Source organism: Triturus cristatus, chromosome 7 (assembly GCF_964204655.1).
Source record: "Triturus cristatus chromosome 7, aTriCri1.1, whole genome shotgun sequence".
In the NCBI taxonomy this organism is placed as follows: Eukaryota; Metazoa; Chordata; class Amphibia; order Caudata; family Salamandridae; genus Triturus; species Triturus cristatus.
In genome coordinates, this window is record NC_140590.1 from 1,570,875,474 (window position 1) to 1,570,902,628 (window position 27,155).

General features: G+C 42.4%; 1 protein-coding gene across 1 annotated transcript in view; it reads left to right on the plus strand.

The window, feature by feature from the left end:
- Window positions 1-27,155, plus strand: part of LOC146812411 (uncharacterized) — a 249,307-nt gene that overhangs the window by 17,359 nt on the left and 204,793 nt on the right. The gene's annotated exons all lie outside the window — the stretch shown is intronic.

Consider the following 27,155-nt stretch of genomic DNA (forward strand, 5'->3'; position numbering starts at 1 on the left):
TCTCTCATACCAATTTTTTTTTCTTTCTCTTTTTCATAGAATCCTCTTTACTTAGCAACATCTTTACGACAGCACTTATAATAGCCAATACAAATACAATTTTCAACCAATGCATTTTCAAAGTTGTTTGCACTCCTTCATCAGGGCAATTACATTCAGCATTCACTAGACACAATATGCGTTAAGAACAAAATTATTCTAAATCTACGCACCTAAGTGTGTCCATCATCACCAAGATATGCCTAAAAGTTCAAAAGTGCATTAGGTGTGCTCTTCAAATTTGTTTTTGCCTAATACATGTTCCGACATGAAAACAAGAATCAATTTTCTGCTGCTATTGATCAAAGACTCCAAAGGGCCTTTTCCCCTCTTACAGATGTCCAGATAGCTTGGCCATCGCATCCACATTGATATAGAATCTCCTGAAGCTCAAATCATCTAGGAAAATTATATTACCTCTACAATCTCTTCACGGGATTGCTATTAAACAGCCCTCTGATTTAAAAACTCGACTGAAAGACTAGCTTACAAATCTCTACAGGGTCAAGCTCCTGGCTGTGTTATTACTATAGCTGTGTCCAAAGTAGATCTAGGATGGTAAGATCCATGCCAGATGTTCAGAATAACCCCTGATATTGTGTGTGTGTGTGTGTGTGTGTGTGTGTATATATATATATATATAACCTACTGGCAGTCGCCAGTAGGTAGTTATAGTTAGGACCTGTTATCCATAGTAAATCTGCAAAATTCATTTTGGAATAACTTTGGCGCAGGTTGACGAATGTTTGCGAAATTTTCAAAACTGGTGGGGCGCTCCAGTCCGCTCCTATCCTGAAAGTCACGGGGTGATTCCTCAAGCGGGGGTCGATAAAAAAGGGGGGTCCCAAAACTTATTTTTCCCATGCAATTTTCCATAGGGACCTTTAATCGCTGCTACAGCCCGAACTGCTGAACGGAATTACACCAAATTTGGCAGAAAGGTAGACCTTGGTTCAGAGTTCTGCCTTTTGGTAAAATGGTGTAAATCCATTCAGTAGTTTCTGAGAAAATCAAAAGTAAAATCACATATATGTCTGGGTGGAGCCTAACCACACATCTCATCGTGAGATCTGATTGGCAGTCAGCACTTCATCCAAGAAGAGTTGGCAGCCATCTTGGGACCAATATACTTGATAGCACCTCATTAAAAAGCATTGTAGTTAATAGAAGGTTTTAAGACTTTAGTTACATTATAAATCATTTGTTGATGGTACCATACTCATTTTAGGAATCGTGGTGTGTTCTACGGTGATTTTAAGATGTGAAAAAGCCTTCTGCTGGGATATCATGAATCATGTTTGACAGAAAACTATTTTCTCATGCTTTTCCCATAGAGGTTTGGAAGGTGATCTATAAGCTAAACTGAGAGCATATTTTCTGTAAATTCACATTATCTTTCTCAGTCATGTGAGAATGAAGTCTGACATTCTCAGTAAAACATGTATATCCAACAAGGACAGAGACTGTCAGTTGATTCCTTTGTGTTCTACACAGCAGCTTCCCAGAGTGTTCTAAAGAACAACTAGAGCGCTAACAGTCCTACTTATGACAAACGTATGGCACACCTGAAGCCATCTTGATTGGAATAAAATGGTAACTCTTAAAACATTTAATTTAAAAAGGAACACAATGAGGGGGTTCATTTTGCCATAGAAAGTATGATTAGTGCTGCAGAAAGAAAAGTTAGGGCACATTTTGAGTGACTTTTCAAATCCTCTTCTATTTCATTAAAACATTCTGACATGCAGACTGAAACATGCACTTTCAATACCAGCAGGAGACTTCCCTGGTGAGCAGTAGCTTTACTACAGTGATCTAATGAGCGACTAGAGTGCTAACATTCAGAATTTATGGCAAATGTGTGACATATCTGAATACCTTCTTGATGGAATCAAAGTAAAAAACTGAAAGCCTTTCCTACTGAGGAGACTGCAGTAAATGAGGAAATTAGGAAACTTCATAACAAATAAATCTCCCAAGATTGCCACCAGAGACAAAAGAGCCCAAATGCAGCACAAATATCACGCAGATGTAGCCCACGTGTAGCCCAATGACAGAAGTGTGCAAAACACTTTTTATTTTTTGTGTTTGTGCAGTTTTATATAGTGCAGACTTGTCAGGTATTGGAGTGCTTTACATGAGCATTGGTTACATCACACAAGAACAATTTAATTTTAGTTGTAGACATGGGGAGATTAAATGATTTGACCAGAATCACAGAATGTCGAGCTGAAGCAGAAACTCCAACCTGGTTTCCCAGTTGCAAAGTCTGCAGCTCTGGAAGTAACACCACATCCTCTCCCCTAAGTGCAACATTTAATCAAGTGGTCAACTGGATAAAAAAACATAAAGATATAAATTATTTTAAAGTGCTTTGTCGCTATTTGAAAACTAAGAAAAAATATTCTCATTTTAGTTTTTTAGAGCACTAACCATAATTTTGATGCAAATAAGACCCTCTCATATATGTAATTTCTAAAGGAAATGCTCTAGGTATTACAGTTTTGATTACATCAAGATGACGTCAGGCGTTCCACACTTTTGTAATAAATATAAAATGTTAGCAATCTAGTTGTTCATTAGGATACTGTTGTGAGGCAGAGGCCAGGGGCACGGACTCTGAAAATTGAAGGCAGGCAGGAGGGTGCAGAGGCAACAATTTGACCACACTGGGTAGGCAGGAAGGGCAGTGGCAGCACAACAGACTATGGAGGGCAGTGGAAAGGGGGGCAGAGGCAACAAACCAACAATACAGGACTGGCAAGAGAGGCTGTGGCAATATAATAGACCATTGTGGGCAGAAGGAAGAGGCAGTGTTAGCACAACCATACATGCCAACAGACCCGATTCAGCCAGGAAACGTCCAATGTTTTTAAGCTCAAATGGGCTTTATTTGATCTGTTTCCTGTCTACAATCTCCTCTTTTTCAATGTAACTTAAGGGGAAAATCAATACCCCAGTTTTTTTTCAAAATCTCCCTCTTACCAAGTTCAAAATGTTCGCAAGTATGGTACATTGGATCATGGAAGGCAGGAGGAATTGGGGTAGGAACATGGACTCGGATAACAGATGACAGGAGGGACATGGAGAGGTGCACCAAACTGACCCTACAGGGCAGGCATCATGGTTTGCAGCAGCACAATACATCACACAGGGCATGCGGGACGGGAGTGCAGCACAACAATCCATAGAAAGCAATATTGAGGGGACAGGACCATTCACATGGACAACAGAGAACAGAGGGGAGAGAGGCAATGGTAGCTAGTTGACCATAATGGACAGACAGGAGAGAAAGCTGCAGCATAACAGACCATAAAGGGCAGGAGGGACGGCTCATGGGCATTACAATGGAACAGACAAGCCAGGAGGGACGGAATAGGGGTCTGCACATGGAAACAGAGGGCTGGGGGCAAGGGGGCAGGGCAGGAGCAGCAAGATGACCATAGAGGTCTGGCAGGATGGGCACTAGAAGGAAGACACACCATGGAGAGCAACAGTGAGACTATGATGGCCTACACACAGACCATGGAGGGAAGGTGGGAGGGGGTCAGGGGCAGTTGCTGACCACACAGGGAAGGTGGGAGGGGCCGTGGCAGCACAGAAGACCATGCATGGCAAGCGGGAGGGTTAGTGGCAGTACAATGGCTATGATGGGCAAGAAGGAGGGTGCAGGGGTATGCACAAAGGACCATGGAGGATAGAAGGGAGGGTCAGGACCTGGGCACAGACAAGAGAGTTCAGGGGAAGGGGCCTCACACCAGACCATGCGGGGCAGGCAGGAGGAGCAGTTTCAGCACAACAGACCAGGGAGGGCAGAAGGGTGTGGCAGTAAAATAGACCATGGAGGACAGGAGGAAGGGGATAGGGGCATGGAATGTGGACAGGGAGGGTGGAGGGGCAGGGATAGGTTACAGTCATCTGACAATGCTAGGCAGGTGGGAGGGGAGTGACAGCTCAACAGCACACTCAGAGTAGATAGGAGTGGCAGGTCCATGGAACATAGTGGGAAAAAAGGATGGAGCAGGGGCATGCACAAAGACATCGGAGGGCAGGGGGAAGGAGAATAGGGGCAGCAAGCTAAGCACAGAGGCTAAGCAGGAGGTCAATGATGGGGCATAGAATTGGGCAATGGAGGGCAGGAGGAGTGGGCTGGTACATCATGCTAAATGGAGGGCAGTGGCAGCACATCAGACCATGCATGGCAGGAGGGAGGAAGCTAGTCCATGGATTCAGACAACAGAGGATAGGGAGGAGGTGGATGGGGCAGCAAGCTAACTGTTCAGAGAAGTCGGGAAGGCCAGTGGCAGAACAACGGTCACACAGGGCTGTAATAAAGGGGCAGGGACAAGGACTTGGACAATGGATGGCTAGGATGAGGGAAGGCAGGAGCAGCAAGCTTGGGTGGGGGCAGCACAATGTCAGGCCCTGCTTCCAACCCCCTACCATCCATTGTGATGTGCATCTTACTTAACGTTAAAAAAAACCTAGAAATTTGCTGAAAAAAAAAAAGCTTACAGGGACGGTATAGTTAGACTCAGATTTCACTCATACACAACTAGTGAAATTCAGCAGTTATAGTTACTTGAGCTAACTATAACTTAGACCCCCGCAATGTACTGCTAATGACCTCAGACATTACATCATTCAAGACATGGTCAGTTACATCACTCATGACATCACTCAGCTGTGAATGGAATGGAACTATAATCGCTAGAACTTTATTTAGGGATAGTGTGTATATATTAACACCCCTTTTTTTCCTTTTCTCTCGTGTAAGAACCATTATAATACGCAACGTGGCCAGATTAATTTGTCCGATAGCCTTTCACTTTAAAGTAATGTGTAGTCCATTGTTTATGTTGGTGTTTGCAATTCTAAGTATGTTTATTATGAATAAGTCACGTTGACGAACATACAGGTATGGCGGTCACAGGGCAAGATATGCTGAAATGACAATGTGTGCATATTAACACTTGTTTTCTTTTCTTTATTGTATCAATTCCTGAATTTTCACATCGTGACCAGGCCAATATGGCCGCCAGCTTTTTGGATTAAAGTAATGCACTGCTGATGACGTCACATATCACATCACTCATGACATGGTCAGTGACATCACTGATGACATCACTGATGACATCTCAAATGACATCACTGATGACATCATCTACGTGATCATCTGATGCACCTCCTCACACCCTAAAATACAGACTACCATTCTCGAAACCATAGATACACCAATACTAGTACAGCTACAATATTCTGTGCACTATGCATGCAGACCTCTAATCAGCTACATAGCTTTGATACAGTCTTTTAAATACTCAGTTAGTACCTATGCAGTCTAGGAATCCTTCTGTCTGTCCCATGCACTTCTCCATTCAACCATCCAGCACTATTTACGTATCCTATCACTAGCCAATACCTAAGCACTAATAAATTTAGCATGCACTCTCTTTGCAGCACTGAAATTACTCCAGTTTTTAGCCAGATACTTAAGGAATGGCCTAGCCACTAACACAAGTGCAGGTACAATATTTTGTACACTATGCATGCAGACCTCTAACCAACTACATACTATTGATACGCTCTTCTAAATACCAAGTTAGAACCTATGCAGTCTAGGAATCCATCTGTCTGTCCCATGCACTTCTCCATTCACCCATCCAGCACTATCTGCGCGGTGAGGAGAGCGACCCTTGACCTTGCCTGGTAGGTCGCTCCCCCACTGCAGATCCGCCTGCACTCCCGCTGTCGGCTGCTGCCGCTGCTGAAGTCGAGGCCCTCCACCACCCGCAGGCTACCACCTGCGCCTCATCCCTGGTGGCCAGTGGTGGCCTTAGGTTTGCATCTGCTCTCTGTTGTTCCTGTGCTCTGTCTGCCCGTCTCTCTCCTGTGCTCCGCTGCCCTTGTTCTGTTCGCCTGTTCCTCTTTACACCCCCCTGCCCCCCACTCGCCACCGCGACCTCCTTTGCTTCTGTGCCCCACTTCCCGGTTTGCTCTGTGCCCCCTTTCTGCTCTGTACCCCTTTTGTCTGTTTCCTTCGCGCGACCGCTCCACTTCCCTGCTCCCGTTCCCCGCCGCTGCTTCCCCTGCAGCCCCGCCCCCTCCACGCCCATTCCCTGCCCCGCCACCCGCCTCCCAGCTGATCCTCCCTCCCCACCTCCCCATATATGGCAGCCGCTGCGCCCAGCGCCACAACCCCTGGCCGCCGCACCAGCCATGAAGACCACCTCTGCTACGACGCCAGCACCCTCATTGCTCTCAACCCAGGAAGGACCCACACCTGCTGCAAGGCTGCCCCGAAGCACACCCACGGTCCCTTCGCCTGCCAGAACTGCAGCTTCTCCTGCCTCGAAGCCGCCGAGACCCCCGCCATGACGGAACCCAACCAGCTCAGATGCATCCTGATCAACACTCGCTCTGCACGCAAACACGCCGTCGAGCTCTGGGACCTACTCGACACCGCATCCCCGGACGTCGCCTTTCTGACCGAGACCTGGATGAACGAAGCTACCTCTCCGGACATCACCATGCCCATCCCCGACGGGTACAAGATCACCCGCAGAGACTGCACCAACGGAGCCGGAGGAGGAATCGCCATCGTCCACAAGAACACCATCAGGGTCTCTACAAACACCAACCACACTCTCAGCACCGCCGAACACATGCACTTCCAGATCCACACGGACCCCAAGACCACCCTAAGAGGCACCCTCGTCTACAGACCGCCCGGACCCCGACCACAATTCTGCGACTCCATCGCCGACCTCATCAGCACGCACACGCTGACCTCCACTGACTACATCCTCCTCGGAGACCTGAACTATCATCTGGAGAACAACAACGACAACAACTCCTCCACCCTGATCGCCAACCTCGCCAACCTCGGACTAAAACAGCTCGTCACGACGCTGACCCACATCGCCGGTCACGCGCTTGATGCCATCTTCTCCTCAAGCCCCCATGTCGCCTTCAGCCATGCCTCCGAACTCACCTGGACAGACCACCATAGCATCCACTTCACCTTCCGAAAACCCCTCACACACCACCGCACCCTACAGATCCCCGCCGCTGCTGGGGCAAAGTCACTGAAGAACAACTACAGACAAACCTCGCACTCAACTCACCGACCAACCCCGACGATGGTGTACGCACACTCAGATGCTGGATGGACGAATGCGCCAACAACTTAGCCCAGCTGAAAAAGCCAACCAACAGAGACACCAGCAAGAGAGCCAGCTGGTTCACCCCGGAACTCCTAGCATCAAAGCGCACCTGCCGGAAATTGGAGAACAAATGGCACAGCGACAAGACGCCGGACAGCCGGGCTGCCCACAAAGCCGTCATACACAACCACCACCACCTCATCAGGACCGCCAAAAGGACCTCCTTGACAACAATGCACACAACAGCAAGGAGCTCTTCAACATCGTGAAGGAACTCTCCAACCCCAGCTCCAGCGCCAATGACATACCGCCATCGCAAGCCCTGTGCGACCCCTTCGCCACCTTCTTTCACCGCAAGATCACCGACATCCATGACAGCTTCAACCCCCGGACGACCCCTACAGGCCTCGACACGCCGGACCCACCGTACCCCATCGACCACGACTCCCTGACAACCTGGGCCAACATGAGCATCGAGGACACACTCAAGACCATGGGCACTATCCACTCCGGCTCCCTGTCTGACCCTCTCCCACACCACATCTTCAACAAAGCCGGCAGCTCCATCGCACCCCACCTGCGCAGCATCATCAACCTCTCCTTCGAGACCGCTACCTTCCCTGAGAGCTGGAAGCACGCCGAGATCAACGCCCCACTGAAGAAACCCAAGGTGGACTCGAGTGACCTCAAGTACTTCCGGCCCATCTCCCTGCTTCCATTCCCAGCAAAGGTCATCAAGAAGATAGTTAAAACCCAGCTCACCCGTCACCTCAAAGACAACAGCATCCTGGACCCATCTCAATCAGGATTCCGCAGCAACCACAGCACCGAGACCACCCTCATCGCCGCCACAGACGACATCAGGATCCTGCTAGACGACGGTGAGACGGCGGCCTTCATCCTCCTGGACCTCTCCACCACCTTCGACACCGTCTGCCACTGCACACTACGCAAGCGCCTCCACAACGCAGGGATCCGAGACAAGGCCTTGGACTGGACCACCTCCTTCCTCTCTGGCAGAACTCAGAGAGTTCGCCTCCCCCCATTCCGGTCCAAAGCCTCCGAGATAATCTGCAGCGTCCCACAGGGATCCTCCCTCAGCCCGACGCTGTTCAACGTCTACATGGCACCACTCGCACGCATCGCCCGACAGCACGACCTCAACATAATCTCCTACGCCGACGACACGCAGCTGATCCTCTCCCTCACCAAGGACCCACCACCGCCAAATCCAATCTCCACCAGGGAATGAAGGCTGTCGCCGACTGGATGAAGAAAAGCCAACTACTAAAACTGAACTCAGACAAGACGGAGATCCTCATCCTCGGGCCCAACCCATCAGCTTGGGATGACTCCTGGTGGCCCGCATCCCTGGGGACACCCCCGGCTCCTACCAACCACGCACGCAACCTGGGAGTCATCCTCGACTCGAAACTCACCATGACCAAACAAGTCAACGCAGTCTCCTCTACCTGCTTCAACACCCTCCGTATGCTCCGCAAGATCTACAGATGGATCCTGACAGACACGAGGAAAACAGTCACCCAGGCCCTAGTAAGCAGCCGACTCGACTACGGAAATGCCCTCTACGCCGGAGCCCCGTCCAAGCTCATCAACAGACTGCAAAGAATCCAGAACGCCTCTGCACGCCTGATCCTCGACGTCCCACGCCGCGACCACATCACCCCCCACCTGAGGAACCTGCACTGGGTCCCCGTCGACAGAAGAATCTCCTTCAAGCTCCTGATCCACGCACACAAGGCACTCCACAAAACCAGCCCAGCCTATCTCAACAGTCGACTCTCCTTCTACGTACCCAACAGGAAACTCCGCTCCGCTGACCACGCCCTGGCCACGGTCCCGCGCATCCGTAGAACCACCACCGGAGGCAGGTCCTTCTCCCACTGCGCCGCCAAGACCTGGAACACCCTCCCCCTCAACCTACGACAAACCGAAGACCTGCTGACTTTCAGGAGACGACTCAAGACCTGGCTTTTCGACCAGTAGCAGCAGCACCCCACCCCCCCAGCACCTTGAAACCCTTACGGGTAAGTAGTGCGCTTTACAAATTAACTGATTGATTGATTGATTGATTGATTGATTGATTGATTGATTGATTATCTACGTATCCTATCTCTCCACCAGTACCTAAGGACTTATAAATTAGGCACTCACTTTCTTTGCAACACTGAAATTACTCCAGTTATTAGTCGTATACTTAAAGAATGGCGTAGTCAAAAACACAAGTGCAGGTACAATATTTTGTACACTATGCATGCACACCTCTATCCAGCTACAAACTATTGATATGCTCTTCTAAATACCCAGTTAGTACCTATGCAGTGTTGGAATCCCCCTGTCTGTCCCATGCATTTCTCCAATCACCCATCCAGCACTATCTACTTATCCTATTACTCCACCAATACCTAAGCACTTAAAAATTTAGTATACACTCTGTTTGTAACACTGTAATTATTCTAGTTACTAGTCATGAACTTATGGAATGGCCTAGCTACTAACACAAGTACATCTATAATATTTTGTGCACTATCCAAGCAGACCTCTAACTAGCTACATACTATTGATACACTCTTCTAAATACCCAGTTAGTACTCATGCAGTGTAGGAATCGTCCAGTCTGTCCCATGCACTTCTTTAATCTTATCCTATCACTCCACCAATACGTAAGCACTTATATATTAAGTGTTCACTCTGTTTGCAGCACTGTCATCATTCCAGTTACTAGTGGTATTCTTATAAAATGACTTAGCACCAACACAAGTACGCATAAAATATTCTGTGCATAATCCCTACACATCTCTAAGCAGATACATACTGTTGGTCCACTCCTTTAAATACTGAAGTAATACCCATGCAGCGTAGGATACCTCCTGTCAGTCTCATGCAATGCTTCGATCAACCATCCAGCACTATGTTCTTATTGTATCAGTCTGCCAATACCTAAGCACCTATGGGGCAGATTTACAAGCACCCTGCGCCACCAGTATGTCACTTTTTGTAACGTAGTGATGGCGCCAGGCACTCCTTCATATTTACAAGAAGAGGAAAAGCCACCCTGCGTGGTTTTTCCTCTCCTTGTAAATACGACCCCTTCATACTCAGAACTTTGCGTTGAAGGGGCGTCCCATAGGTGTTGCTGTGGATGTTCCCACGCAACACCCATAAAACAAGACACATCTCCAGATTTATGAGAAATCGTAAATCTGGAGACGTGTGTGAATGCTGCGCCATCCTAGAGTTGGTGTAGCAAGGCGCAACGAGGAGAATTGTTTACAGTTCTCCTCCTTGTTTCCTCTTTCAATGTATGCTGAATTCCACAGCATACATTGAAAGAGGAAAATGCCTTTATTGATTGTTTTTGTGCAGGAAGGCGTCCCTTTCTGCACAAAATCAATCTCCACGACACAGGCATCCTTGCACCATGGTTCAAGGGTGCCTGTGTCACCGCATGGCTACAGTTTGTGCAGCAGTGCAGAGGTAAGCACAGAGTTGCAACATATTCATGTACATATGTCACATCCCTGTGCTTTGGAAGTGCCACAGTGCAGTGCAGCTTAAGAGCTTGCAGTTTCATGCTGCAGTACTTCCTCATAAATCTTCACCTATAAATTCACCATTCACTACTAATGCATTCTTTCAGTCAATCATGCTGTATACATCTATTCAACCAAACTTTCACACATTACCTTGCAATTATAGTTTTTTCTTTAACCAGCTAAGGTAGTTCTGATAAGACCTTTTTTTTTCTTTTGTATTTTTTTTAATTTTTTTGAAAAATTTCAAAAAATGAACAAAAAAAAGAACGAACAAAACAGGAAACATTTGGAATTACTTATCATTCCAAAAACAAAAAAATTAACAACGATAGTTGCGTTGCGCAGCACAAACTGCATCCACTGACTGCTCACCGAAGCATATAAGTTTCTTACACTTCATGCAGTGTTGCTCGAGAAAGGCGAATTCTGGCCTAATTTCCATTGCAGGTGTTCCTGAGGACGCTCCAAATGTACTTGCCACAGCAGGTGAGGGGTTCAAAGCAGCTCGCCTCATTTCCTCCCGAGCAAGATTGAGAGGATGTGTGGTCCGGAGATGCTTGTACATAGAAGCAGTGCCACAAGAGTATTTTTTTTCACTGCCTCTTGACAGGACTCGGTCACAAATTTTGCACGTCACCTTTCTCACATTTACTTTCTTCTCTCCAGTTGGAAAAGTGAAGAATTTCCACACAACAGATTCCGGCCTCTGTGGACGTGGTGCCTCCTGCAAGAATTCTTCTTCAGAAGATACTTCCTCCTGCTGCTGCTGCTGTCCAGATGCCATTTTCTTTGATATTTTTTGAAAAACACCAAAAAAAACAAGCAAAAAGGGTTCTTGTGGGAAAAGAGATGTCTCTCTAAAGAAGATGCTCCAACAAGAATGATTAAAATGGGTGGGGTCCTTCAATAGTTACAGTGGGAAATGTTATGAACCAATTAAATCTTTTTTTTGAGGTCACATGGGATCCGCGCACTCTGCGCTCACGAAGCACGCACCCGACGCGATTTCGCGAAAATATATTTAAAAATAATATAAGTTAATTATAAGTACAAATATATTATTTTTATGAATATCTTAGATAGTCTCTTGCCTTAATATGTAGGCCTGGGCTAAATTTCCGTTCCGCTCGCGGAAATTGCGATAATTTGACATTTTTGCGTTCCGCGGAGAGCGTGAAAATGTCAAAATTTCCGCATTCCGCAGCTTAGCGATAATTTGGTTCTTGCTTGCGCTGTAAAATAATACATTCTCGCGCGCGCGCGATCGCCTTACCTGAATTCCCGCGTTCGCCGACAAGTTTTCCCGATCCGGTCGCGTTCTCCACGAGATGTTGGATTGTTGGTAGCCATTTGCGCTGTCTCGCGACAGTTCGCCCCCACAGAAACGTCATGCGTCGCGCGATCACGTCTTTCTTCTCGCGATCATGCACCATGAGAAGAGTGAAAACAAGATGGCCGCGCCCGCAAGCAACCTCATGGGTAAGTTGGCGAGCCGCGAACACGCAGAAAATACCGCGAACGGGCGGGAAAAAAACTTCCGCATCTTCGCGATATTTCCGCTTGTTTGCGGAGATTTTAAACATTTTCGCGATAATTTGCGAAAGTCGCTTTCGCAAATTCCGCCCACCCCTACTAATATGCATATTAAACACACATGCATATCATTTTAGAACATAAAAACATTTCGCGAAAGTCGTGCACCCAGCGTGCTCCAGCACGTATATGACGTCACGCGGGACCCGCCATCGCGCAAGTGCAGCGTACCGTAATGCGCACGTTTCACGAATGCGCGGGAGCAGGAGTCGCGGACTGGTTGCATACCAATCGCGCACATCACGTAATATTAATTGTATATGATGTAACTGAAAAACACGCAGCCGTCGCACACCGTACACGGAGCCTTCACGACGTTTCTAAAATGGAGACTAGAATCCGCTCACCCACCGCGAGGTGTACGCTTTGGGTGCGCGACTCCAAAAAAATCTTGGAATTTTTTTTTAAAAAGAAAATAATATAAATATATTAAAAAAACAATAATAATTGAACAATATTTCAGTTTTAATTTTTTTTACATTTGGTTTTGCAATTTTCAGAAAAATATATAATGTTATTTAATGAATAAAATATTTATAAATAAACAGTTAAAAAACTGTAGAAAATCAGTAAAAAAATAGGTATAACTACTATTACATTAAAAAATTAGCATTTAAAAAACCTTTGAAATTCACTGAAAAAAACATAGGTTTCAGAGACGTTATAGTTAGAAATTAGCATTTATAAAGCTTTGAAATTCACTGAAAAAACCATAGGTTTCAGAGACGTTATAGTTAGAAATTAGCATTTGAAAAACCTTAGAAATTAAAAGAAAAACCATAGGTTTCAGGGGTGTTATAGTTAGCTGGACATTTCACTCGTTCAAAACCATAGAAATTCCTCCGCTAACTATAACACCCTGAAACCTATGTTTTTTCTGTGAATATATATATATATATTCACTTAAAAAACCATAGGTTTCACACATGTTATAGTTAGGTGGATATTTCACTCGTAAAAAACCAATGAAATTCCCCCGTTATAGTTAGTTCAGATAACTATAACTCGCGCGCCCGCAATCCACTGCTCATGACGTCACATATTACATCACTCATGACATGGTCAGTGGCATCACTCATGACATCACTGATGACATCATCCTTGTGACAGAGTGGCGGTCGCACGAGTTATAGTTATCTGAACTAACTATAACGGGGGAATTTCATTGGTTTTTTATGAGTGAAATATCCACCTAACTATAACATGTGTGAAACCTATGGTTTTTTAAGTGAATTTGCAAGGTTTTTTAAATGCTAATTCCTAACTATAACGTGTGTGAAACCTATGGTTTTTTCAGTGAATTTGTACGGTTTTTTAAATACTAATTTATTTATGTATTATTTTTTTTTTATATATTTATTTTACAATAAACTACGTAATACATTTTTTTTTTTGGGGGGGGGGTTTCACCGTGCGCGCACGGTGCGTGCACCCTTCGTGATTTTTTGAAAAAAACATTTAAAATTGTTTTTCTGCCTTCGGGATCCTTCAGGGACCCCCTGACAAAGGCTAGGGGGTCAGGAACTCTCTACCCTGCCCCCTTTTCACGTTCGCCACCGTCCTTTTTCACTCTCGCACTGAAAACAAACAAATGGCGGCTGACACTTCTTGATTTCGACCGATTCGAACGTTGACTAACATGTAACCACCAATCAGAATTACGCTCGCACGGTGCACGCACGGTGCGCGCACGGTGCACGCACGGTGAGCGCACGGTGCGCGCTTATAGATATTTATATGCTTTTAAATGCTATTTTCTCAGGAACTACTGAACAGATTGACACCAGACCTGCAAAAGACACTTCCCTGACCTGAGGACTACCTCTCTGCCAAATTTCAAGTAATTCTGTTCAGCCGTTCGGGCTGTACCTTCGACTAAAGGTCCTATGGAAAAATGCATGGGGAAAACGCGTTTTGGGACCCCCCTTTTTTCTCAGCCCCCGCTTGACGAATCACCCCGAGACTTTCAGGGTAGGAGCTGTACGGAGCGCCCCATTAGTTTTGAAAATTTCATGAGGATTCGTCAACCGGCGCCAAAGTTATTCAAAATAGAATTTTCAGATTTCCTATGGAAACTCGGTCCTAACTATAACTATCTACTGGCGACCGCCAGTAGATAATATATATATATATATATATATATATATATATATATATATATATATATATATATATATATATATATATATATATATATATATATACACATATATATATATAAACAAACAGTTTGCTCCAGTAGAGAACATCCTCCTGGAAGGTTGACCCCTGACTCTGGGGATTGCATCCTATGCCTTTTCCAATGTCCATCCCTTTCAAACAGCTCTACGCATTTCGAACTCTCCAGGTCTTGTCCATGAGCCAAACAGGAATAAAGCAGCCGTATGTAAGATCACAAACACCTTTATTGAAAACTTCCGCACCAGTTGGCATGTACTTGTACCCAATAGGGCTTCTGGTATCAGTAGTGTTCTACCAACATTAAAATCCCAGTGGTGGCTGCTGTACACCAAAATAATGTTAATAAAATCCAACAGTGGGTTGATGTGACACTGGAAATCGGATAGGCTGCCAATAACCAAGATCCTCCAGATTGAGCCTTCCATTCTTTACCTGCACCAGGATCTCCCAGCACCGCCCATTCACTTTTTAGGTGGCGGGCCGTTCTCACGACTGGGCCTGGCCGCAAAAAATTCATACAAACAGGTTGCCCCACTAGAGAATGATCTCCTGGAAGGTTTTGTATATATATATATATATATGTGAACAAGGACTGGTGAAGTCCGAAACGCGTCATCCTTGAGGAATAAAACAACAATATCAAGCCATCCCTTCCAGTGGTCCATTTCTCTCTATTCGCCAAATTGGAAGTTGGAGAGTTGTCTGCTCTGTATATATATATACAGTTAGGACCGTGTTTCCATAGGAAATCCGCAACATTCTATTTGGAATAACTTTGGCGCCGGTTGACGAATCCTCGCGAATTTTTCAAAACTAATGGGGCGCTACGCACAAGTAAGTACCGATGCAGAGTCTAAGGTTCAAGAGGAAAACTCTGTTCCCTTCATCAGTGAAGTGTACACCATCTCCTCTATAAATGTCTTGCATGTTGTAACGCAAGTTGTTGTGGTAAATGGAACCCATACCATAGTCTCGGAGGAAAGCAGAAACAGATTTGTTGACGTGCTTTCTTGCTTTGTCAATCTGTGGACAAAATTGATTGGACCAGTTCCATTTTTGCCTTTGGCATATGTTAGAATACACAAAGGCAGTTTTAGGGAAAAGTGAAAACAGTTGTGCAAAGGTCTCCTTCATAAGCATTTCCAGATCTACCCCAGTCAAAGTGCCTAGGTCATTGCCACCACAGTGCACAATTATCAGGTCAGGGTGTTGGATTTGCATGAAGGATTTCACCAATGGCATCAATTGGTGCCACTTTAACCCTCTCTGACCAATCCATTTAATGTCTACATTTGGCAAAGCAAGGTCTCTCACCATACCTGTTTTCTCTGCATACTTTTCACTCCAGAAGACATAGCTGTGCCCTACAATCCACACTGTGAACATCTTTCAAGGAGATCTGGATGCACTCAGGAGGTGTATTTCAGTAGAATGGGAAAAAGAAATGAAAGACAGTTTGGAAATGGAGGCATACATATTTTTTTTAATTAAAAAGAACTCATTGGCTGTTTCATACCATTCTACTCTAAAAACTAGGCTGTATGTGTAAATTTATAGAAGCATGTTTTGTATTGGTACAGAAAAATGTGTTACCAAAGAACATTACTATGGATTTGCTGTTAGGTTAGAAAAGTCAAGCACTCTTGCTGTTTGGAAATGAAACATTGTGTGGTGAACTTCTGACCTGACTCCACACAGCAGTGTTCCATGAGCTGTTGCTATGGTAGCAGGCAGAAGTCAAGTTGGGGGAAGGGTACTTTTGGAAAAGGGTTGGTTTTCAACCAATAGAAATGTGTGATTACATTTGAAAAAAAAGGGGGAAGCACTGAGATTTGAAATTAACATGTATATGTGTGGAAAAAGAGAGGGAAACATTGCCATTATCTGGTTCTGCTGAGAGGAGAGAGGTGTACAGAACAGAGATCCTGGCTCTGATAATCTGCTGTTTGAGTGCCACATTTCTTTCACAACTAACTAATTTTAAAGGTGAGTTATGAGTTTGAGAGGGGGTGTTTGTGGTTAATTTAGATATAAAAAAAAGAATTGTGATTATTTGTTTAAAGTTGTGATTTACATTTTCTGTTTTGGGAGATATTTAACTGTTTTGAATATGTAAAATATTATGGTGTATGTGTTCACCATAAGTTAATGTGTACTGGTAACAATGAGGAATACTGTTTTGTGCCTACCATCAAACCATGAGTCTGTGTGCAGAGAAGAATTGTTGACAGAGATTTAATTTGTGTTGCTGTTGAAAAGTAAGACTTGCAGTTGAAAGAAAAGGACAGCTTCTTTTTAATTGTGATGGTTAGCATTTAGCAGAAATCACTTTGAAAGAAAAGAGAGGAAAATGGCAGCACATTTGAAAAAAGCATTAGTTCTGTAAGAATTGATAACCCAGGAAAGGGGCAGCCTGTGTTTTGTGCCTACCAACACATGAGTCTGTGTGCACACAGGAATTGTGGGCAGAGATTTAATTTGTTGTTCAGTAAGAAATGCAGTCCCAGGAAAGGGGCAGCCTGTGTTATGTGCCTAAAATGATGGCAGGACCTTGTAATGTGGTAATTGTTTTTTAGTGTTTTTAAAAAAATAAAAAAAAATACGCTTACCGTACGCATACGGTAAAAAAAAAAAAAAAAGTTTTAAAGAAAAAATTAAAAAAAGTTGAAAGGTAAGGTTGGCTCTTAAAAGAGCCGTTGTGTTCATGCAGGGACAGAGGAAAGAAAGAATGGGAATATTAGCTGGTAGGACAAATGTGCTGGTCTATTCTGTTGTTAATTAGGGGAACACTGGCCTCCCCACGAACAATTAGACCATGGCAATTTGAGCACCGCATTGTAACCCTCGCAAATCGATGTTTAGTTTCCAGAGGACCAGAAAAAGGTGAATCTCCCCCCACAGATGAAGGGCTCAGCTGAACTGCCGAAGATGGACTCGGCTGAGCTGCTGTGGATGTGCTCGGTCGACTTACTGAAGGGTTTACTCCAGTATGTCGAGCATTTGTCCTAGGGTGTACATCCTCAAGGTGTCTTAACATAGTGTGATTCCCGAAGGAATACTTCTTTTTAGGATTACCTCTAGAAAGTACACGCTGGCAAAGCTTGCAAGTCACTAGAGCAGCATTTACTTTTTTCTGGCCCTCAGGAAACGTAAAATACTCCCATATAAAAGAGCTCTTTTGTTTCCTCCTTCTCTGCCTGATGGTGGTGCTGCTAGCCTCACTCTCAGAAGAGGACTGCTGTTCTGCCATCGTATCCCAAAGACAACTCAGCTCCTTCTCCTAAGGGATCACAAGCAGAAATGAGGGGAATGGGTGTGGTGTAGGAGAGTTCTAGAACTGAAAGTACTTTAAACCAATCAAAAGTGTTGTTTCTTGATCACATGACCCACCGTGCGCATACGTTACGCTTACGGAGCGCTTACGGAGCGCTTACGGTAAAAGTACGCATGCGCGTATAAAAGACATGCGCACGCGCGCATGCGCACAACAGGCACGCCCCAACACCTCCGCGTAACGTGCGCGTGTAACGTATGCGCTTACGCGCCGCGTATGCAGTACGCATGTCTACGTAAATTGCGTAACCATACGCAAAAAGAGTAGAAATATTACGTACATAAAGCAAAACGTGCGCTTACCGTAAGCTTACCGTACGGGCACGTAAAAAAAAAAAAAAACATTGGAAAAAAAGAATCACTATGTTATACTAATATATCTTACCTGTTTGGTAAAAAAAAAAGGTGAAAAAATTATATATTGCAGAATTTTTAAAATTTAAGCATAGTGTTTAAAGAGAATATAAAGTAAAAATAAAAGATGTAAAAAACCTTGCAAAAAAAAAAAAAATCACACACGTTAAATATAAGAATTAGCATTTAAAAAACCATACAAATTCACTGAAAAAACCATGGGTTTCACACACGTTATAGTTAGGAATTAGCATTTAAAAAACCATACAAATTCACTGAAAAAACCATGGGTTTCACACACGTTATAGTTAGGAATTAGCATTTAAAAAACCTTGCAAATTCAGTGAAAAAACCATGGGTTCCACACACGTTATAGTTAGGAATTAGCATTTAAAAAACCTTGCAAATTCAGTGAAAAAACCATGGGTTTCACACACGTTATAGTTAGGAATTTGCATTTAAAAAACCTTGCAAATTCAGTGAAAAAACCATAGGTTTCACACACGTTATAGTTAGCTGGATATTTCACTCGTAAAAAACCAATGAAATTCCCCCGTTATAGTTAGTTAAGCTAACTATAACTCGCGCACCCGCAATCCACTGCTGATGACGTCACATATTACATCACTCATGACATGGTCAGTGACATCACTCATGACATCACTGATGACATCTCAAATGACATCACTGATGACATCATCCTTGTGACAGAGTGGCAGACCTCCTCTCACCCTAATATAACCTTTGATACACACATTCAAAAATAGAGACTAAAATTTTCAAAACAATGGACATACCAATATCAGTTACAACAACCTATTCAGTAATTCTAAGATCCACATACAGATCCACTCATTCATCAACAGTCTATACAGTCACTCATACATGTACTCACTCATCATATGTACTCATACACCTATACATCCTGCTACACAATGCCACTCATCCACAGAGTTACTGACACACATACTCACTCATGAAAATAAAGAAAGAAACATACATTTACTTGCATATACATTAATACACACACCACCACACTTACTTCTACGAAAACTTACACATACTTAGTCTTTTAAACAATCACTTATAGAAACACATACTTATTCATACAGGAACTCTTTCAATCTCTCATTCTCACATATACTCAGTTATATATACTCAGTTATATACACCAATAGTCACATATACTAGTTTAAAACATATGTAGTTACTCATAGAGACACTATTGAGACAGTCATTCACTCACTAACACACCCATGCACACACTCATCCACCCATACAGTCCTGCACACATGCTGTCTTCAACACATACAAACAGTGAGTCACTCATTCATGTACGTATGCAGTACGTAATACCCCCCACCGAACCATGCAGACACACTGATACTAAAAAAAACACCTAATAACCTATATAAACACCCATGTAGCTACTCACCAACCCATGAAGCCACTTATACACAAAGTGAGAGACTGATAAAGATATTTACATATTTAAACATTACTCAGTAAGCCATGTATTCACTAAGATACACTTAATCAGTCAGTTATACAATCAATTTTTCAAAAACAAATCATCCATTTAGACACTTATATACCCATTTATTCTTCCATCGTCCGTGAGATATACATATATAAAACATATTTAATTTTCAGAAAAATACACATTCACTGATGTCATCAGTGATGTCATTTGAGATGTCATCAGTGATGTCATGAGTGATGTCACTGACCATGTCATGAGTGATGTAATATGTGACGTCATCAGCAGTGGATTGCGGGTGCGCGAGTTATAGTTAGCTTAACTAACTATAACGGGGGAATTTCATTGTTTTTTTACGAGTGAAATATCCAGCTAACTATAACGTGTGTGAAACCTATGGTTTTTTCACTGAATATATATATATATTCACTTAAAAAACCATTGGTTTCACACATGTTATAGTTAGCTGGACATTTCACTCGTAAAAAACCAATGAAATTCCCCCGTTATAGTTACTGCAGGCAACTATAACTCACGCGACCGCAATCCTCTGCTGATGACGTCAGATATTACATCACTGTATTTAGACACTTATTTACCCATGTCTTGTTCCATTAATCTTTAGCTATACATATATTACAAATATTTATTTTTCAGAAAGACACATATGTCATCAGTGATGTAATATCTGACGTCATCAGCAGAGGATTGCGGTCGCGTGAGTTATAGTTGCCTGCAGTAACTATAACGGGGGAATTTCATTGGTTTTTTACGAGTGAAATGTCCAGCTAACTAGAACATGTGTGAAACCTATGGTTTTTTAAGTGAATTTGCAAGGTTTTTTAAATGCTAATTCGTAACTATAACGTGTGTGAAACCTATGGTTTTTTCAGTGAATTTGTACGTTTTTTTAAATGCTAAGTTATGTTTTTATTTTATTTGATTTTTTTTCAAGTTTTACACCGTGCGCGCACCGCTCTGTGGGCACTCGGTGCGCTTCGCGCACCGAGCACCTACGGTTCGCAGTGCGCGCAGGGTGCGCGCACCTCGCGATTTAAAAAAAAATAGTTTTTTTTTTCCCTTGGGGGTCCTTCTGTGACCCCCTGACCAAGGCTAGGGGGTCAGGAACTGTCCACTCTGCCCCCTTTTCACGTTCTCCACCTTTGATTTTCATCCCCTCAGACTGCGAGAGACAAAATGGCGGCCGACACTTCCTGGTTTCGACCGATTCGAATGTTTACCGACATCTAACAACCAATCAGAATTGCGCTCGTGCCTTTTGCATAAATGGTGTGAATCCGTTCAGTAGTTCCTGAGAAAATTAGAGTTAAAAAGTACATAAATATCTATGGCCGGGGAGGATCCGTAGACCCTACACGCACCGTAAGTGCACCCTCCCCGAACCGAGCGCGCACCCTCCCGATCGCGCGCTGAATTCTAATTGGCTGTCGAGTGTCTGTCTACATTCGAAACCAGGAACTGTTGGCAGCCATTTTCTGCCTCGGTAGAAGCGAGGCTGAAGAAGCAAGGGGAGTAAGTGTGTAAAACATATAAAGGGGGCAGAGTGGAAATACTCTGACCCTCTAGAGGTGCTTAGGGGGTCCCAGAAGGACCCCCTGGGGCCCCCTTTTTTTTTGTTTTGTTTTAAACGGCGAAATGCGCGCATCCTATCGCGTTGGGTGCGCGGATCCACTGAATTTTTTTTTTTAAAAAGACAAGAAATCATTGGTTGTATGACTACTTTGTACACTGAAAGGTAGGGTGTATATTTCTGTTTTTTAAAGGTATGATTCTTATTGGTTAACAAAAACAGATTGTAAGGAACATTATATATGATAAGCTGATATGTTGAAAAGTGAAGCACACTTTCTCTCTTGTTTAGCAACATTGTGTGCTGAACATCTGACCTGTGTGCTCAGTGCACTGTTCCATGACCTGTTTCTATGGTAACAGTTAGAAGGCAGATTGGGGGAAGGGTTGAAATGTATTTCAGTTGGAAAGGGTTGAAATGTTTAACCAATAGAAATGTGTGTTTGCTTTTGAGTTTATGTGTGAAGGATTGTGATTTGATGTTTACATGTATATGTGTGGAAAATGAAAGAGAAACTTTTCCATTCTTTATTTTTGCTGAGAGGTGCACAGTGCAGAAATTTTGTAAAAGAAAATATGGTGAGTGACTGATATACTTCTTAATCTACAAAACAACTTGAAAGATGAGTTATTTAATTGTGACGGGATGTATGTAGATTATTTTGATTTTAATCAGACTAATGTATTTCTCCTGCCAAAGTGTAGGGAGTACTATTTTTTCTCTACAATCTTATTGACAGTGTGTGTGCATGTAGAAACCATTCTGTGATAAGCATTTGTGTTTTTCATGTGTTTGCAGACATATAACTGTGCTGTTTTTATATTTTGGTAGAATTAGAAACCAGTCATTGTTTATGAATTTGTGAAATTAGTTATGTTATGTTTCTATACTAAAATGTGGTACTTCTTCTAGATGAAGAAATGTGTTTTGGTATAGTGCAAGGGATAGTGTTGTTTGTCTAGAATCACACAGTGAGTATGTGTGCATTTGGGAACCTCTGTGAGAGAAGCATTTGGTAGCATTGTGTATTTGCTGACAGATATATGTTTTAAAACCTGTCTTGTTGTCAAGTTTTAGTAGCATTAGAAGGCAGTTTTTGCTTATGCTTTGGTTAAATGAGTCAGGCTTTGACACAAAAGTGCAGTCCTGAAATATGTAGATTGTGTGCAGTTCGCTTACCACTTGCCCTGTAGTGAATGAGTTTTGGTAAACTCCTAGGTATAGTGGTTGTTGTCTAGAATCACACTGTGAGTCTGTGTGCATTTGGGAACCACAGTGAGAGAAGCATTTGGTAACATCGTGTATTTTTTAGCAGATAACTCTTTTAAAACCTGTCATGTTGTCAAGTTTTAGTAGCATTAGAAGCCAGTCTTTGGGAATGCATTGATAAAATGAGTCATGCTTTGACACTAAAGTGCAGTACTGAAATATGTAGATTGTGTGCAGTTCCCTTACCACTTGCACTGTAGTGAATGAGTTTTGGTAAACTCCTAGGGATAGTGGTGCTTGTTTAGAATCACACTGTGAGTTAGTGTGTATTTGGGATCACTGTGAGAGAAGCATTTGGTAACATCATGTATTTGCTGACAGATAACTGTTTTAAAACCTGTCATGTTGTCAAGTTTTAGTAGGATTAGAAGCCAGTCTTTGCTTATGCGTTGATTAAATGTGTCATGCTTTGACACTAATGTGCTGTACTTAAATATGTAGATTGTGTGCAGTACCATTAACTCTTCTAGACTAGTGAATGAGTTTTGGTAAAGTGCTAGGGATAGTGTTGTTTGTCTAAAATCCCACTGTGAGTCTGTGTACATTTGGGTAAGGATTGTGAAAGAAGCATTTGGTAACATAGAGTATTTGATGACAGATAACTGTTTTAAAATCGGTCATGTTGTCAAGTTTTAGTAGCTTTAGAAGCTATTCTTTGCTTATGCATTGATAAAATGAGTCAGGGCTTGACACTAAAGTGCAGTGCCATGTACTATTCTATTCACTGTGCCAGAACTGAAAATTTAAAAGTTTTACCCAGGCACTAACCTAGTAGTAGTCTGATGATTTAGTTAGTTTCCAAGTCCTCATGTTGTGAAGCATACATTATCACATAGATTGTTTCAAATGTCTATGCAGTATGCATGCAGTCTTCTAACATACTATACACTTGTCTTTCACATTTTCAATTCGCTAGTCAGTATCCATACACTTCCAGGAAACACCCTGTAACTCCCTTTGCAGTCCTCTAGTGACCCATTCAGCATCATGTACTAATCCATTCACTGTGCGAAAACTCAAACAGTTAGAAATTCACCAAGATACTATCTTTGCAGTACTCTAATCATTCAGTCAGTACCCAAGTAGTCATGCAGTGAGCCAGGCCTTAGCACATGGACTGCTTTAAATGCCTATGCAGTATGGATGCAGTCCTCTAATCGCCTACACAGTTGTGTTTCACACCTTCAATTCCCTAGTTAGAATTCATACACTTCTAGCAAATACCCTGTCACTCACCCAGTGTGTCTCCTTATAGTACTGTAATCATTCAGTCAGTTAGCATGTAGTCTTTTAGTGAGGTAGGTTTTAGGGCATGAACTGCTTCAAAGTAGTATGCACTATGCATGTAGTGTTTCAACCATTGTCACACTTGTGGTTCAGGGCTATAGTTTCTTAGTCAGTATTTATATAAAATATGTTTGTACAGTAATGGAGTAGTATAAATTTTAAAGTTATTAATATACATTTATTTGTGATTCTTTTTTACAGATACAGAACAGGAGTGTTTCTCATCTGTTTGCACTCTTCTCGTGCAAGATTGTTTGGATGAAGGGTCCTTAGGTGTTTCATCATACTTGCTGTGCCACACAAGTATTTTTTGTTAGGATCCCCTCGTAACAGAACTCTTTTGAAAATCTTGCGCGTGAGAAAGGTGGCATTGGTCTTTGTTTGCCCCTCGAGACAAGTAGAAAATTTCCACATCACTGAAGGAAAACGTTGTGGGCGTGGTGCATCCTCCAAAAATTCATCTTTAGATTCGGTGAATATTTTAAAGCGACATCATTTACAGTTTTTGTAAGTTAAAGTTAAAACAAATTGTTAGCTGTGTGCATTTTATATATCTGTGATTTGTATCTTGTTTTTTTTTTTTGAGAATAGCATGTTGTTTTTTTTTAACAATCTTTGAGATTGTGTTTTTTTTGCCCGCTGTTAAGTGATGAGTACGATTGAAATCACTATTTTTAGTGAAATTTAATATATTCTGAGAACAGCAAAAAAATTACTTTGTGGAAATTATGCTGTGTCGTAAAAAATGTATTATTACATGTTATAATTTGTTTTCCTTTTCTTTCACAGATCCAAATTTTAAAATAAGCAATTTTTAAGAATTTAGGTTGGAATGAAAATGTGAAAAAAATGTGTACCATTTTTTATTCCTATTACTGTGAAGGTAAGTTTAACTAAGTCTCAATATGCTGAATGAGGAGGTGTGCAAGAAGCTAAAAAGTGGAAACATGTTTGTAAAAACACACTCTGTTTATACCTATGTAGTTTGGAAATCTGACTATAATCAGATATCATGTGACTTGCAAAAAAAGAGATTTGAGGGGTTCATAATATTTCCTATTTTAGCTATTGAAGGAGCGCAATTATTTCAATCATTCTTCTTTGAACATCTTTGCAGACAAAACTCTGTGCTTACCTTTTATCATTCGCAAGGAATTTTAAAAATGGAAATATGTCACTTTTTGTAAGATAGTTATTGTGTAAGATACTCTTTCATATTTACAAAGAGAGGAAAAGGCACTCTGTGCACTTTTTATACTCCATGTAAATACAACCTCATCATACAGACCACTTTGTTTTGAAAGGGTGTTCTATAAGTGTTGTTGTGCATGATTGCACTGAATACTCATAGAACAAAACACATGTCTAGATTTATCAGAAATCAGAAATCTCGATATGTGTGTGAATGGTGCACCATTCTAAAATTGGTGTAGGAAAGCACAACAAGGAGAATTGTTTTCATTTCTCCACATATTTATATCTTCAATGCATGCTGAAATGTTCAGCATACATTGAAGGAGAAAAATGCATTTTCTCATTGTTTTTGTGCAGGAAGGTGTGTCTTTCTGCAGAAAAACAAACAGCACATGACACAGATATCCTTGCACTATGGTGCAAGGGTGCCTGTGTCACCGCATGGCTGCAGTTTAAGCACCTGTGCAGACAGAAGCATAGATTTGCAACATATTTATGTACATATGTTGCATCCCTGTGCTTCGGAAGTACTACATCACACTGCAGTTAAAGAGATTACTGTGTGATGCTTCAGCACTTCCTTATACTTCTGCACTTATATATTCACCATACGCTACTAATGCATTCATTCAGTCAATTACGTACTACACATACATTCATCTAAACTAACACTAACAAAGAAATTTAGCTCTTTTTTTAAACCAGGAAAGTTAGTTCTTACAAGAACTTTTTTTTTTCTTCTTTTTTCTTTTATAATTTGTTGGGGGGTTTCTGAACAATTTTAATTTTTTTTGGTTTTTTCTGCAAAAAAACAAACAAAAAACAAAACAGGAGAAACCTAAAAATGAACTTCAGGGAACAATAAAAAAAAAAAAAAACCTAGCAAATGTGACTTTCTTGCCGGCGGCAGATCAGATCGATCGACTGCTCACCATAGCACAAAGTCTTATTGCACTTAGTGCAGAGCACTTTTAAATATTGAAATTGAGGACGGATGTCCAAGGTTTGGGCTGATGGATGCACTCTTGATGTGCTTGGCTGCGATGAGGTGGATGGCGCAGGAGCAGGAGTGTTTCTCATCCGTTTGCACTCTTGTCATGCAAGATTGTTTGGATGAAGGCTCCTCAGGTGCTTCATCATACTTGCCGTGCCGCACGAGTATTTCTTGTTAGGAACCCTCATGGCAGCACTCTTTTGCAAATCTTGCACGTGACCAAGGTGGCATTGGTCTTTTTCTGCCCCTCGGGAAAAGTAAAAATTGTCCACACCACTGAAGAAAAACGTTCTTTGGGTGGTGCCTCCACCAAAAATTCATCCTCAGAAGTATGAGGTGATGCAGGTGATGCCTGCTGCCTGAAGCCATTTTTGGTTGAAAAAAGTTGGAGCTAAGTGTAAACTTAGTCTAAAAAATCTTCTCTCCAAAGAGATGGTGCTCTAAAGAAGGTCAAAGAAGAATGATTGAAATGGGTGTGGTCTTTCAATAGTTAGAAGAGGAAGTGTAATGAACCAATCAAATCTCTTTTTTTGCAGGTCACATGGGATCCGCGCACCCTGCGCTTACGCATCACGCACCCAGCGCGCATCCGCGAAATTGAATTAAAAAAAATATAGGATTAGATGTAAAAATATATTAGTTTTAAGACTAGTTTAGAGTTTGTCTTCAATTAATATTCACATGAAATATATACATATATGTTTTTTTAAATGTTAAATATTTCGCGGGATCCGCGCACCTACCACGTCATAGACGCAGATGACGCATCGCGGAAGCGTTTAAACGTCGCGTTACGTACATCGAACGTGTCGCTTATACGCTGGGAGTCGTGTACCGGTCGCATTGCGATCACGCACTAAACACGTACCCAATGGTTACCATGAGCTGATGCTATCGCGTAGGGATCGGGAATGGTGCGCTTAGGGTGTGCAGATCCAAAAACTTTGAAAAAAATATATAAAATAAAGTTTTGCACATATAGTTAAAAAAATATTTTTAAAAATTTTTAAAAATATGTTTGAAAAACCCAATAAGTTAAAATAATATTTTTTAATTTTTAAAAGAATTAATTGAAACAATAAGTTTAAAAAATGGTGATTAAAAAGTATTTTTAAAA